The following is a 15,762-nucleotide window of genomic DNA, read 5'->3' on the forward strand; positions in this document are numbered from 1 at the left end:
AGCCAAATTTCCCAACCCAATTCCAATTAAAACCCGCCCCTAACCCTTTTAAAACCAACCCAAACCCGGACCCCCACCTACCCCTTTTAATCTAGGTCGTTGATAATTCAGATCAACGACCACCATTTTACCTTACCATTTTAACCCAAAACGACCCCTAAACCTATATCATTTTTACCAACCCGCCTCCCTTGAATCCCTTCTCCTCTCAAACTCTCTTTGAAAATCTAAGGCTAACCCTAGCCGCCGCCACCCAAATCTACCCTAATCCCCTTTGATCTTCACCTAATCCATGGACTCCCATGGCTCTTTGAGACATGTACCGGATCCTATGTCTCCTTGTTGCTTGTTTTCATGATTTCATTGACAGATCTCAGAGGGATCTAGTCCAGTCTTGGCTCAACTTCTATCTATGGCTTTTTCCCGGCCACCCATGGCCGATCAAGTAAGATCCATGGCTTTTCCGGCTAGATCGGTAACTTTTCAAAGTCTTTTCTCACTTTTTCTAGGTTCTCTGAAAGCCTAGCTTTAAGAGTTTTTCGATTTTCTTTCAGATCTGGCTTAGATGTGTGCATGTTATGAACTTCTTTGTGTTTTCTCAAAGGTTTTTCGATTTTCTTTCAAAGTGACTCTTCGTTTTCAAATTAGGGTTTCTTAACTCTTTTTAAAAGATCTCTTCTCCGTTTTTCAATATTGTTTTATGATTCTACTATGTTTAATCGATTTGTTTATGTTTTTCTTCTACCTGGTTTATCATGTTGAAACCCTAGGTATTTTGGGTTCTAAAGCTGTCTTTGTTTGTCTTGCATGTATACCAGTCTCTACTGAGTTCTTTGTGTTTAGGTCCTTTTCTTTGTTTAACTTGACTACTTCTAAAGTTATTACCTTTTTAACTCAGCTCTGTTAAAATCCTAATTCCTTATAAATTTTTCTTTTCTTCACTTATTGCTACGAGTTTAAAGACTTTTCTTGTTTCTGTGTGTTGATTTCCTTGCTATGTGCTCGACTGTTTCCTTCATTTTTTGGGTTCTATGTGGCTACTTGACTTTGTTGACTACTGTGCTTCGAGTAGGTTTCTTTTATTACGGGGTCCTAGCCTACTCTTGCTACTACTGTATGTTTGTGTTGCTTCTTTTGGCAATATGGTTGGCCTTGCATGTCTGATACTCTTGTTCATTCTTCTCTATTTATATGGCAAAGTACAAAATCATTCTGTTTTAAACGCTGTAATATTTGTGCATATAGAAATCCTGCTTAGGATTATGCATATACATCATTCTGCATCTTTGTACATTAGATACCATGTTTTTAGGATTTCATTTATATTCGCTTAAACACGCCTAGGCTAATTATGAACGCATAAAAGGAATAAAACAAGTTTACTTAGTCCTTACGACCAACTGGCATTAATTCTATGTGTTGAACACCTAGAACGACATGTCTTAGGTAATAATAATCTCCAAACGTCTTAATGGTTCTGAATAATTACTGCTTACGCCTAGGAAAGCCTTAGGTAATAACCTGAATAAAACTGGGACTGCCTACGTCTAATTATCAACTGCTACAACCAGCAGGCAGGCCTGATTCAGACTTCTTTTCTGAGTTATATAATGAATCTGGTTCTGACTCAAACACCCTGCTTTAGGATTCTAAAATGCAAACCTTAATTGTGTATAAGTCGTGCTGTCTATGTGCACTACTTGCGGAGGTATAACTGAGCCTTCTATTTGCTTATATGTTTTTCCCTAATTGCAGTTTTATATGTTTTGTATGTCACCTTAGGATTCTACCTTTAAACCTAAGGGTTAGCCTAGAGCCTCCTTCTTATAGGAATATGAGTCCTAAAATTCCTCCGGTACTGATAGGAGTGGGACGGGTAACATCATACAATAGAGGTCGAGACCAACCCTCGCTTTAATACCTTCACGGGGTGAGAAGGGTAGATATGGATATAATGACCAGTGCGCTAATACCATGTGTATCCCCTTTTTTGAGGAGTGTCATATCGGGTATTATATTGATGTGATCCATATTACAAACAAACCCAGGACACCCCTTTATTTTTATAAGTATGCTTATACTATAACTCTTTTCAAAACCTTGCTTTTATTGTTTTTAGACACTTTTGTATTTAAACTCAAAATCCCATATTACTTGAGCCTTATTTGTTTACTTGCTAATTGCACAAATTCACAAAAATAATCTGGCCAGGGACCACACTAGTGGATCCTGAGGGGTGACTAACACCTTCCCCTTAGGATAATTTCAAGCTCTTACCCTATCTCTGGTTGTCAAACATAGTTGAACCCTACAGGTGCCCAAACGCACCTTAAAATCGTTAGGTGACGACTCTTCAAATACCCAATTCCTAAAAGGAAATGATTCAGTACACCCCATGAACGTCGAAATCCGGACTCCTCTCCGATGGGAGGGGAAAAAGGGGGCGCAACACCAACATGCGCACCAAGCTATCATAATATAATGAAATGAGAATGAAAATAGAGAAATGGACCTTTTATTGGTGAACAAAGCTAAAAATTGTAAATCAGTCGGGCTAAACAAAGCAACAATTCTTGGAGTGAAATACCGAAATTACAAACCAGAACCTTGAATCGACACCGGAATACTCGACACCCAAACTCTACCTCAGTCAGACGATAAACTAAAACCTCCAAATATCCGACAACAGACCCTACTTGAAACTTGAGAGCAAGTTTTTTGTAAGCACTTTTAATCTCCTGATCAAATGAATCCCTTGTCACAGACAATACATCATATGGGTCTCGCCTTATCACCGGAGCCGATGACCCCTCCATTTTCGAACCAGACCTTACTCCTTTCTAATCTCTATTTCTTCCTCTTGAGAAAAACCCAAATCACTATCTGATTTCAATTGTGTAATCATTCAAATAGCTTTCTTGTCTGCAAATACACAGGCAAAAGAAAGTTATACACAAAAAACCATAAAAATTCTTTCTTTTTTAGGAAGTCACAAAACTATCAAAATTTGAGAGGCAATTAAGGGGAATTATGAAGATTTTTCACGGGATTCAAAGAATTGGATCGTTTTTTTATTTCCTTGGGATTAATGTTATGTGTTCAATAAAAATTTAAAAATATAAATGGGAATAGCTATAAGAAATCTAACATAAGGATTTTAAATTGATAAATAATATTGGAAAAGAAAGAAAACTAGGGCTTTTGGAAATTTACAAGATGTAAAAAATGTGGGTGTGCGTGTGTGTTTTTGCTGGGGAATGATGTAGCGCAACTTCTTCTCTAGGTTTTTGGTTGTGTCTAGGTTTAGGTCTAGGTTGTAAAGAAGAAGAAGAAGGGTCCTTTTAAAGTGTTAGGGTTTTATGGGTATTGGGCTTAGATCTATGGGCTAAGGGTAATTGGGCTTGGATTTAGGGAATTGGGTTGGACCATGTCTTTTGGGTTTGAATCTAGGATAGCAAGATCAAATAATACAATGTATCTATAAAATGTAAAAATCACTCTAAATTAAAATAAACTAATATAAAACTAAATATTAAAAGTGAAACTAATTTTTGTATTTTCAAATGTTATAATACTATAAATATAAATATACTAATTGACTTTAACCTAAAGATGAAAATATTTTTCTTTGTAATTTTTATTTTTTGTGATAAAAATAAAGTAAAAGAGTCAAAACTATTTAGAATAGTGATACTAAACCTAAACTAAATATTTACGCTAAAATGTGTAAAAATCTTGGGGAGGGTAAAAAATTACATGTCTACAGACGGGCTTCCAAAAAGATAGCTCCAGTGCTGGCATTTCACAAGGTTATTATATCGGTAGGGATGCAATTTACTTTGGCTGAGTCCGTCCGCGGAGGTTGACTCAAACTTTGTCAACTAGGGACTCCCCTCATCGTAGTGTTTCTGTACGGGATGAGATCTCTTCCCGGCTTATCTACCACCTTGTAGACGAGTCGTCTAACAGAGAGGAGTCACCACCGATAAAGAGGAGGAGAATGGAACTTGGGAAGACCGTCACTACTAGTGTTGAAAAGAGGAAGGTCGTTGCCTCAGGAGCGGCGTCCTCACTTGTGCCAGATGCAGGATCCGTTTTTATGGCGGATGCTATTATGGCGGGGAGGTCCCCTAGGGCTGAGGGGGTACACAAATGCAGGGATCCTGCACGGGTCGCTGAAAGTAGCGCGTCGTTGGCGGCCGGAGGAGATGGAGTGGTGCACGCAGAGGACAATGGTTCAGGCTCGTACATCAATCCTGAAGAGGTTGTCGACACCCCCTTTTCCTCTAACTGTGGGGTCAGAAATCGGGTATACGACATTGGGAGGACAACTCTATTCCCTTTCGAGAATTGTGTTTGGAAGTTGAAGAGTCGCCACCTAATGATTATAGTGCATTAGGACACTTTAAGAAGGGTTTGAGATGAAGAGACCAGAGATTAGGGCAAGGGCTAGAAATTATCCCGAGGGGAAGGTGTTAGGCACCCCTCAAGATCCACTAGTGTGGTTCCCGGCCATGTTGCAATTGTGACTTTACAAGTAAACAATCAAGGCTCAAATAAGGATTCGCACATAAGATTGCGACCAAGTTGAAAATTTTCAAAGATAAGTAGAGAAGGCAGAAATTCATGAAAAAGAGATTTGAACAGTTTTACAAGAAGGGATGAAAGCAAGTAAAGGGAGAGGAGTCCTAAGTTTATAATTAATATGGATCACTTCAATGCAATACCCAGCGATCACTCCTCAGAAGAGGGGTCGCACGTGATATTAGCGCATCGGTCATCATATCCATATCTACCCTTCCCACCCCGTTAAGGTATTTAAACGCGATCAGTCTCATTTACTTATTGCATGCTAGTACCCGTCCCAACCTATCAGTCTCGGGGTATCAGGACTTCTAATCCTAAAGGGGAAGGAAAGGGATATAGGCATATATGGGGTTCAAAGATTAAAATTCTAATTGCGACATACAAAACAAGTAACAAATATAAGGATGAACAAAACAAATGGGTAAGGCTCAAGTAAACCCCTTAACCAAACAAACACTTAGTTTAGCATGTCTTAGCATGTACTGATTTGGTCTTAAGTTAAAAAATTAAGTGGCGAGCGGACTAGTTCAACACATTCATTTAGACAGAAAGTCTACATTAGGCAACTCAGATCCGATTGTCAGAGATTAAGGTATTTCAAGTGAGTGATTTAAAAGGTACTGGTTTCAGGAAAAAGTAGTCCAATGCAGAGGAGTTTTGAAAAGAAAGTATGGACTGCAGTAAAAATAAAACACAGAAATGGTTGTGAAAGAGTTTCAGAGATAGAAATATCTAAGGAAAGGGTAAGTTGCCACTGTTTTTAAAGACAATTTCAGGGTCTGAGTAAAACATTTAGACAGAATGTTTAGAGAGAAACTGTTTCAGAAAAAGATGTCGATTTGAGGGATTTAAAAGCATACTGAGTCAAGAGAGTTTTTGTCAAAGAATTAAGACTTCTGAAATCGTTGCTGTATTAAGACGTTAAGGACCAGTTAATAGATTATTATTACTTTAAGCGAATCAGACGAGTTTGATGCTAATCCTATAGGCATGATATCTATTTTGATTTTTTAAAACCTGTTATTGAACTTGTAAAAGATGATTGAGTTAATTAACCCTACAGTTTGCCTAATGCATATGCATTCCTTATAGGCATGATCTCTATATGCATTGATTACATGAACATTAAGTCCTATAGGCATGATTTCTATGTGATTTGTAACACAATGAAGCGTTGACCCTATAGGCATGATCTCTAGGTGATGTTGAACCAGAAATATTGAACAACCCTATAGGCAGGATTTCTAAAAAATTACAATCCTAAAGCATGGTTTCTACCCCTACTGATGCAAGAATGTAAAACCCCGCCCACACCCTTTTACTATATTCCCCAAATCCTTTATACAAATTATTACAGACCAAAAGAAAGAAAATAAATTCATTAAAAACTAACAGCTAGATCCGAGCAGCCTAATTCAATCTTAATGCCCAACAACATGTGATTAACCAATTCCGAATTTCCAAAGCCTTCTCTTTATCCAAAGTGTTTCAAAGTTCCAAAGAATCTCAAGGATTCCCGGCATTGCTTACACTCAGGATACCATTTAGAATTAGAGTAGTGCAGTGCGGAATAGCCAGCCCTCAGGCATCCAAGTTCAGTGGGAGCTCAAGGGTCCCAAAGCATGGCTTACCAGAGAGGGGCAGAACTTTAGAACTAGGAATGAGTGCAAAGTGAAAGAGGAATTGGGGAACCATAGCAAAGGGTGGTCATGCCTAGCCATGGGTATAGACTGGCACACCCCTAACGAATTGCTTGGTCCAAACAAATTAAGATCAGACTTTAGAAGTCAGACTTGAGTTTGGATGGTGATTAGAACATCACCAGACTTGAGTCAAGGATCAGCACATAAAGGGGGAAAAAGTGAGTGGGAATTGATTTGAGTAACGGTTCAAGAACCTAGTTCAAATTCATGGGCAGCAATAACACAGTGCTGCCATGACTTAGAATTGTACTCTCACACAAAAGGGGGTCAGAGGGAAGAGACTCACCTAGAAAAGCATTTACAGAAACACAAGGAAAGAAGAAAGCATAATAGGCTGAGGGTGCGGAAACATAAGGAAGGAGAGCATAACAGACTAGGATGTAGATGCATAGTGCAAGAAAGCACAACAGGCTAGGAGTAAAATAAACACATAGTAGAGAGGGTATTATTTATCTAGAGTGACATACCGGTTGCAAGTTTTAGAACAGCAGAACAACAAAAGTAAATAAAACAGCCAGAAGTCAGCAGGATCAAAATCCAAATTCCTCCGCAAGTACTTGAGAGTTCAAAAGGAACTCAAGAATGTTTCAGACAGTAGAAGAGTGCTCAGTATTAGAGGTAGAGTAGTAGTAGAGAGAGCTTTTTGAAATTGGATAGTGTTCAATTGTGAAAAAAGTGCTCGAAGTGTGTTTTAATTCTGAAGTGTTTTTTGTTTTTTTTTTCGTGTTAAGAGAGGAGCAGGTATTTATACTTTGAAATCAGGGTAAGCAAGGCAAGAAAATAATCATGTATCAATTAAAATCAATCAATAGCAGAGATTCCTTTATTTAAGGAGTCCAAATTTGAACTGTAAAAGGCAGGAATTATTTAAGGAAAGGGGATCAAGTAACACATTGTGCATAGCATACAAATAAGGGGTAAATACATAAGGGAGAATTTGAAATACACTGTTAAATAAATAAGGCAAGGAGTAAATCAATTAGTACATAGTAAATCAGGGAATCAGAGATTCAAAATCACTAATGAATCGAGTCAGAAAATAGGGGAATCGAAAGGTTTGAGAGGGTCTTAAAATTAAACAAAGAATGAATCAATTAGGCTTACACAAGGAAGTCTGAAATCAGTCCCAAAATCAGAGGTTATTCTGAGTGGAAAATTCTACCTATAAAGAGTGCATAAGCTTTAAACATGCGAGGCTGGATTTAAAACAAAGAAAAGTGTCATGCAATCAAAAATCAGTGAGTAGTGGGCTATAGGCAAGTGGGAATATCAGAGAGCATGCAGAAGGTCAGGCAAAGATGAAACAACTTTAGGAACTCAGAAATTAGGGATTTGAAATCAAACAAGTTCAGAGATGGGAAGCAAACAAGTCATGTAACAAGTGGCCTCAAGAACTCGAATGAAACCCCCAAATTCTAGGGTTTTTACCATTAATCGAGTGTAGAGACGAAAGCAAGTAAATCAGGCAGGAATAACAACAAAATAAGTTCAGAAAATCCAAAGGAACTTAAGACCTTAAACATTTCATGAAAACATAATAAAAGAACAAGATACAGTAAAAGAAATCATAAGGAAACGGTAGAAGAAAGTATAGTTGAAGAAAAACACACAAGAATCACAGTAGAACAAATACAGTAAAAACACATGAGAGTCACAGTAGAGCAAGTAAAGCTGAAGAAACCCTAAGTCGAAGTAGATGAACGGTTTTGAAAGCAAAGTTTTGAAAGAAACTTCGAGAATTCGTTTGAAAACCTTAAAATAAACATAGATCTAGAATAGATCTAGAGAAATTAGGAGAACCTCGAAAGGCTAGGGTTTCAGAAGAACCCTAGGGAGAGAAAGGCCTGGAAAAGGTCTGATCTGAGTCGGATGAGTCAGAGATAGGCTCATAGGACCAGGACATGCTGGAGCAAAGCCGGAGATGGCCGTGAAACTTAAATCGGCAGAGATCTGAGCGAAAACCTTCAAGGTCAGACCTCGATTCTTCAAGCAGCAAGTGTACAAGAGCACATGGAGGTGAGTACAGGTCACCCAGGGCTTGGGATGCCATGGGTTTCGGTGAAATAGGGTAGCAACCGGTGGGGAAGATTAGGGTTTCGGAGAAGGCTAGAGAGAGTTTGAGAGGACGAGCATTTAGCGGCGGCGTATCTGATAGAAGTGATTTAGGGTTAGGGTGTAAGTGGGAATTAAAAAGGAAAGAACTGATCGTGGCCATTGATCAGAACGATCAACGACCTGGATTAAAAGGGGAGGCCGGGCGGGTTAGGTTAGATGGGTCAGGGGCGGGCTAAATTGAAATTGGATCGTTTGATTTGGGGATTGAAATTGGGTCGAATTGGGGTGTAATTTGGGTTGTAATTGAAATGCAACTGGGGCTAGGTTTTAAATAGCCACTTTTCCCCTTTCTATTTTATAAAAATAGTAATAACGATTTTAAAAGCAAATTAAAAATACTAGGTAGGCAAATATTATATGAATATTAATTTAAAAAATATTGGAGCAAATTTTATTGTTATAAAATGTTATTAATTACAAAATAGGCTATAATTGCAATTATATGCAATTTAGCTTTAAAAATGCCAAATAAATTGGTAAAAATATGCAAAAATCACCTTAATTATATTTTGGTGTAAATATGAGAATGAAATAAGTTATTCATCAAAAATGATAATTTTGGGAATGATTTTGGATTTTTGTGGTATTAAAATAGGTAGTAAATTGGTTTAAAAATCACAAAAATACCAAAACTCTTGGGTGTGCTTATATATGCACATATATGCTATTTTGAAAATATTTTGGGTATAAAATATATAGGGAAAAATTGGGTATCAACAGCTGCCCCTCTTTACCCGAGGAGGATGAAAGAGTTGTCAGGTAAAGACAAGATGGCCAACTTTGACCGGAAACGGTGATTGAAAAAGAACTTTGACCGCGCTTTGGTTTCTGAGTTGCCTACATATCCTTGGTTTTATAGGAATCAGGCCACATATAGTTCAGGAACCATTGATAGAATGTGTCGATGGAGATTCGAAAAGACGGACGCGATGGTCAGACTTAAAAGGTGTTTGGAGTCGAATAGATTGCGGAGAATCGGAGAGGGATCGCTCCTGCTGAGGCAGCCGTGGGCCAGCCAGTGTACCTGCAAATGATCAATGCGGCGTATATTGTGCATAATTAAAACATGATGCAAGTTCTCATTGGACCATGAATGTTGTCTTCGGACGGTTAGGATGACGTCCTCAGACTATGACGTCCTGGGACATGAAGAGCATAAAAATAAAGATTCGCAGGCCATGAAATGGTGTTCTTGGGCTATGCAAGTGGTGCCTTCGAACAATGAAGCCTTTGGATAATTTGGCGATCTTTCAGCCCATGAAATGCAGAAGGTGGCGATCTTTCAGCCGATGTAAGACATAAATAAAAGATGGCGATATTTCAGCCGATGCAAGAAAATAAAGTGGCGATATTTCAGCCACGCAAGAAAATAAAGTGGCGATGTTTCAGCCATGCAGGATGGAGATAGAGCTTAGTCTCGGAAGGCAGAGAGGTAGCCTTATGCAATGCAGGAAATGCAAATGGAGACAGTGCTTAGTCTCGGAAGGTAGAAAGGTAGCCTTATGCAATGCAGGAAATGTAGATGGAGATAGAGCTTAGTCTCGAAAGGCAGATAAGTAGCCTTATGCAGGTGATGATGGAGGTAGAGCTTAACCTCGGAAGGCAGAAAAGTAGCCTTATGCAAAATGCCGATGGAGACAGAGCTTAGTCTCGAAAGGCAGAATAGTAGCCTTATGCAATGCAAAGATATGCAGATGGAGGTAGAGCTTAACCTCGGAAGGCAGATAAGGTAGCCTTATGCAAAATGCAGATGGAGATAGAGCTTAGCCTCGAAAGGTAGAAAGGTAGCCTTATGCAATGCAGGAAATGCGGATGGAGACAATGCTTAGCCTCGGAAAGCAGAAAAGTAGCCGAATGCAGATGGAGACAGAGCTTAGTCTCGAAAGGCAGATAAGTAGCCTTATGCAGGATGGAGGTAGAGCTTAGTCTCGAAAGGCAGATAAGTAGCCTTATGCAGGATGGAGGTAGAGCTTAACCTCGAAAGGAAGATAAGTAGCCTTATGCAAGAATGCAGATAGAGACAGAGCTTAGTCTCTAAAGGAAGATAAGTAGCCTTATGCGGGATCGAGGTAGAGCTTAACCTCGAAAGGCAGAAAAGTAGCCTTATGCAAAATGCAGATGGAGGTAGAGCTTAACCTCAAAAGGCAGAAAGGTAGCCTTATGCAATGCAGGGAAGTGCGGATGTAGACAATGCTTAGTCTCGAAAGGCAGATAAGGTAGCCTTATGCAGGTGATGATGGAGGTAGAGCTTAACCTCGGAAGGCAGAAAAGTAGCCTTATGCAAGAATGCAGATAGAGACAGAGCTTAGTCTCGAAAGGCAGAAAGTAGCTTTATGCAGTGCAGGAATGTAAAGGAGCAAATAGTAGTAATTTTCATAGCTGATAGGCGGTTGCGATATCATGACTGCTGGGGAATGTTGGGTGTAGATAGTAGACCTTTGTGAGTTGAGTGATTGTTTCGAGGGTTTCGACTTTGAAGAGTGAATGCGTTTTGCATTGCGATCTGAGTTCCTGCATCCAAAGAAAAATCGTGAGTTCTGTAGAGGGGGAAGGTTAGTTCGTATCCCTTGGCTCCTGACATTATGTATCATTGGGGTAGCATTGCTAAACGACGGTGATACAAATGATGTTTATGCATGATTCAGTAAATGTAATGTAAGTATATATATTTTGAAAAAAAAAATGATTTTATTTTGGATGAACCAACAACTGCAACGTGGTTCAAGACACGACAACCTTGCTTGCTCCGAAATTTTGAGGGTCCTCCTCAAAATTCTGCCCCAGTTCACTTGGCTGGCGCTGCTGACGGCTGTGCTAAATAACTGAAAGCGGATCAATTCCAGAATTTTGAGGGTCCTCCTCAAAATTCTGCCCTAGTTTACTGGGTTGATGTTGATGCGAAAGCCGACAAACTGACTTCGGAATTTTAAGGATCCTCCTCAAAATTCTGCCCCAGTTCCACTAGCGGGGAAAATGGAATTTTTATTAAAATGTGACTGAACCCATAGGGCTGCCTACGTATCCCCTCTTAAACGGGAATCAGGTCAGGCGTAGTTCAAATTACATCATAAAGAAAAGCATACGATCAAATGTAGTATCTCTTTACTGTGTCTGAGTTGATCGACTTCGGCCAGACTTCTCCATCCATTTCTGCAAGAATAAGGGCTCCTACGATTAGGACTCGGTGAACCATGTATGGACCCTATCAATTGGGAGAGAATTTCCTTTTGGCTTCGTCTTGATGTGGAAATATCTTCTTCAACACCAGTTGTCCTGGTGTAAACTTCCTTGGTTTAACTCTCTTGTTGAAGGCTTTGGACATTCTATTCTGGTATAACTGACTGTGACAGACTACATTCATCCTCTTTCCATCTATAAGGGCTAACTACTCGTAGCGACCTTTTACCCATTCTGTGTCATCTAACTCGGCTTTTTGTATGATCTTTAATGATGGAATTTCTACCTCAGTGGGAATGACCGCCTCTGTACCATAAACCAGCATGTAGGGAGTTGCCCTAGTTGATGTGCGGACTGTGGTGCGATAACCCAATAAGGTGAATGACAACTTTTCATGCCATTTTTTGTGCCTCTCGATCATCTTCCTTAGTATCTTTTTGATGTTTTTGTTGGCCGCTTCTACGGCTCCATTCATCTGCGGTCTATAAGCCGTAGAGTTCTTGTGTCTGATCTTGAAAGTCTCACACATTGTTTTCATCAGGTCGCTATTAAGATTGGAACCGTTGTCGGTGATGATTGACTCTGGAATTCCGAACCGACAAGCAATACGATCGCAGACAAAATCTGCTACCACCTTCTTGGTAACTGCTTTGTATGATGCTGCTTCAACCCATTTAGTAAAATAATCAATTGCAACCAAGATGAACTTGTGCCCGTTTGATGCGGTAGGCTTGATTGGACCGATAATATCCATTCCCCAAGCGGCGAACGACCATTTTGAGCTTGTTGCATTAAGCTCGTTTGGAGGCACTTTTATCATATCTGCATGTATCTGACAACGATGGCACTTTCGGACATACTGGATGCAGTCTATTTCCATAGTCATCCAGAAATAAAACAAAACAATTCATGTGCGGTCCGAAGGTCCCTGAATGTACTTCCTCCAATAACTTGGTTGCTTCACTTGCATCGACACACCTTAGTAAACCCAAATCAGGAGTCCTCCTGTACAGGATTCCTCCGCTGTGAAAGAAATTATTGGATAGTCTCCGAAGCGTGCGTTTCTGGGTAGCATTGGCAAGCTCTGGATGTTCTCCTGTGGTCCAATACTTTTTGATGTCGTGGAACCATGGTTTCCCGTCGGCTTCTTCCTCAACATGAGCACAATAAGCTGGTTGGTCATGAATATTGACCTGGATGGGGTCAATAAAAATTTGTATCTAGATGCTGAATCATAGATGACAAAGTGGCAAGTGCATCGGCGAACTCATTCTGTACCCTGGGAACATGTTGGAATTCTGTCTTTCTGAACCTCTTTCTCAATTCCTGTGTGTGATGTAGATAAGGGAGTATCTTGAGATTCTTGGTTGCCCATTCTTCTCGAACCTGATGTATGAGCAGGTCCGAGTATCCGATTACTAGTAACTCTTGAATGTTCATATCAATGGCCAGTTTAATCCCTAGAATGCAGGCTTCATATTCGGCCATATTGTTGGTGCATGGAAACCTGAGCTTGGCGGATACCGGGTAATGCTGACCGGTTTCTGATACCAGGACTTCTCCTACGCCAACTCCTTTGAAATTTGTAGCTCCATTGAAAAACAACCTCCAACCATCATAGGATTCTGCAATATCTTCTCCTATGAAAGATACCTCTTCATCGGGAAAATACGTTTTTAGGGGCTCGTATTCTCCGTTTATGGGATTCTTGGCGAGATAGTCCGCCAAGGCTTGCCCTTTGATTGCTTTCTGAGTTACGTAAACAATGTCGAATTTACTTAGCAGGATCTGCCACTTGGTGAGCTTGCCAGTAGGCATGGGCTTCTCGAAAAAATACTTCAGAGGGTCCATTCTAGATATGAGATAACTAGTGTAAGCACATAAGTAATGCCTCAACTTCTGCGCGACCCAAGTCAGAGCACAACAAGTGCGTTCTAAAAGAGAATACCGGGCCTCGTACGGTGTGAACTTCTTACTGAGATAGTAGATGGCTTGATCCTTTCTCCTTGTTTCATCATGTTGTCCTAAAACACAACCGAATGCTACCGCAAGGTAAAGCAATAGGGGTCTTCCTGGCTTAGGTGGAACCAAGACCGGCGGCGTTGATAGGTATTACTTGATTCTGTCAAAAGCTTTCTGACAGTCATCAGTCCATTTGGTGGCAGCGTCCTTCTTCAACATTTTGAAGATAAGCTCACAAATGACCGTGGATTGAGCTATGAACCGGCTGATATAGTTGAGTCTTCCCCGGAAACTCATCACGTCCTTCTTGTTCTTTGGCGGCGGCAATTCTTGGATAGCTTTGACCTTTGATGGATCCAATTCTATTCCTCGATGACTCACAATGAAACCCAATAATTTTCCAGCAGGAACCCCGAATGCACACTTGGTAGGATTCAGTTTCAGATTATACCTCCTCAGTCTGTTGAAGAACTTTCTTAGATCTGCCATGTGATCCCAGGCTTTCTTGGATTTGATGATGACGTCATCCACATATACCTCGATCTCCTTGTGTATCATGTCATGAAAGATGGTAGTCATGGCTCTCATATAGGTGGCACCATCGTTATTCAAACCGAATGACATCATTTTGTAACAGTACATTCCCCACAGCGTGATGAAAGCCGTTTTCTCTACATCTTCCTCATCCATCCATATCTGATGATACCCAGCGAAACAATCAACAAAAGACTGCAACTCATGCTTGGCACAATTGTCGATAAGAATGTATATGTTAGGCAAGGGGAAGTCGTCTTTGGGGTTGGCCCGATTAAGATCCCGGTAGTCAATACAAACTCTAACTTTCCCATCCTTTTTTGGCACTCACACGATGTTGGCTAACCATGTCGGATACTCTACTACCCTGAGAACCTTGGCTTTGACTTGCTTGGTAACCTCTTCTTTGATTTTCAAACTCATGCTGGGTTTGAATTTCCTGAGCTTCCACTTTACCGGCGGGCATGTTGGATCTGTTGGCAGTTTGTGAGCTACAATGGATGTGCTGAGACCAATCATATCATCGTATGACCAGGCGAATATGTCTTCATATTCCTTTAGGAACTCCGTGTACTCTTTCTTTTCTGATGGTGACAAGTGAATACTGATGCACGTTTCTTTGACATTCTCTGCATCTCCCAGATTAACGACCTCAGTTTCATCCAAATTAGACTTAGGCCTATTTTCAAAATTCTCAACTCCTCTAACGACCTCTTCTGGAATATCATCCTCTTCGGAGTCCGTATCCGTTTGTTGCGTTGTCTCGTTGTAAGTCACAATCATTGGTTCATCATCAGGGCAAGTAATAGTAATGATGTGTAAAATAAAGTGAATGATAGGAAAATAATAAAAGCAAGATATATAATAAACTGAAATGCTTCGATTAGATTCATAATTATTTTGAATATCAGAGCTCTTTTCAGAATTAAAGACAATGCAGAAATAAAATCAGCTAGTAAAAGTAAAATGTGATGCATGGTGCTTTTGTTTAGCCTTGCTACCCCGAAACTTTCCGGGCCCTAGTGGTTCTAATTGACCAATTGCTGAGGCACTCTCCTCGGTTCACAACTTGTATAGAAGGGCCTTCCTCCCCTTCCTCCTCGAAAATAACACTGCAATCCATATCATCATCCTCCAGGAACAGATTCTTCACGACTGCCAATGCTTCATCTTCCTCCGACCCATATATAGCATCTGCCGGCTGGAAAGTCTGCTCCAGGTGAGGTATCGGGTGCTCCAGTGGGTAGTAGGGACTGCGCCATGGTGGAAGCCAGTGATTGAACTCCTCCTAAGTGTACTCATACCCCAAACTAAATGTAGTGCCATGTTTCTTCAGCTTGATGGGTTTGGCGATTCCCTGGAGGTTTTTGCCGAGTCCCTTTCCAGGTTCGTATCCACACCAATTCAGGATACTTTCAATCTTGTTATCCCATCATTTATCTTTGTCTACAGTGTTGACTCTTTCAATGTGGTGGTATATTTCTCCGCCTATTCTCCTTCTACCTCCAATCATCGGGATGGTCTGGCGACTATATATGGGGTTGCTACCATCTCCATGAATGATCACCTCTTGGTGATTCCATTCGAACTTCACTGCCTGATGTAGGGTCGATGCTACAGCTCCAGCAGCATGGATCCACGGTCGTCCCAACAGCAAATTATAGGATGCTGGGCTATCTATCAC

The sequence above is a fragment of the Nicotiana tabacum genome, chromosome 3 (assembly GCF_000715075.1).
Source record: "Nicotiana tabacum cultivar K326 chromosome 3, ASM71507v2, whole genome shotgun sequence".
In the NCBI taxonomy this organism is placed as follows: domain Eukaryota; kingdom Viridiplantae; phylum Streptophyta; class Magnoliopsida; order Solanales; family Solanaceae; genus Nicotiana; species Nicotiana tabacum.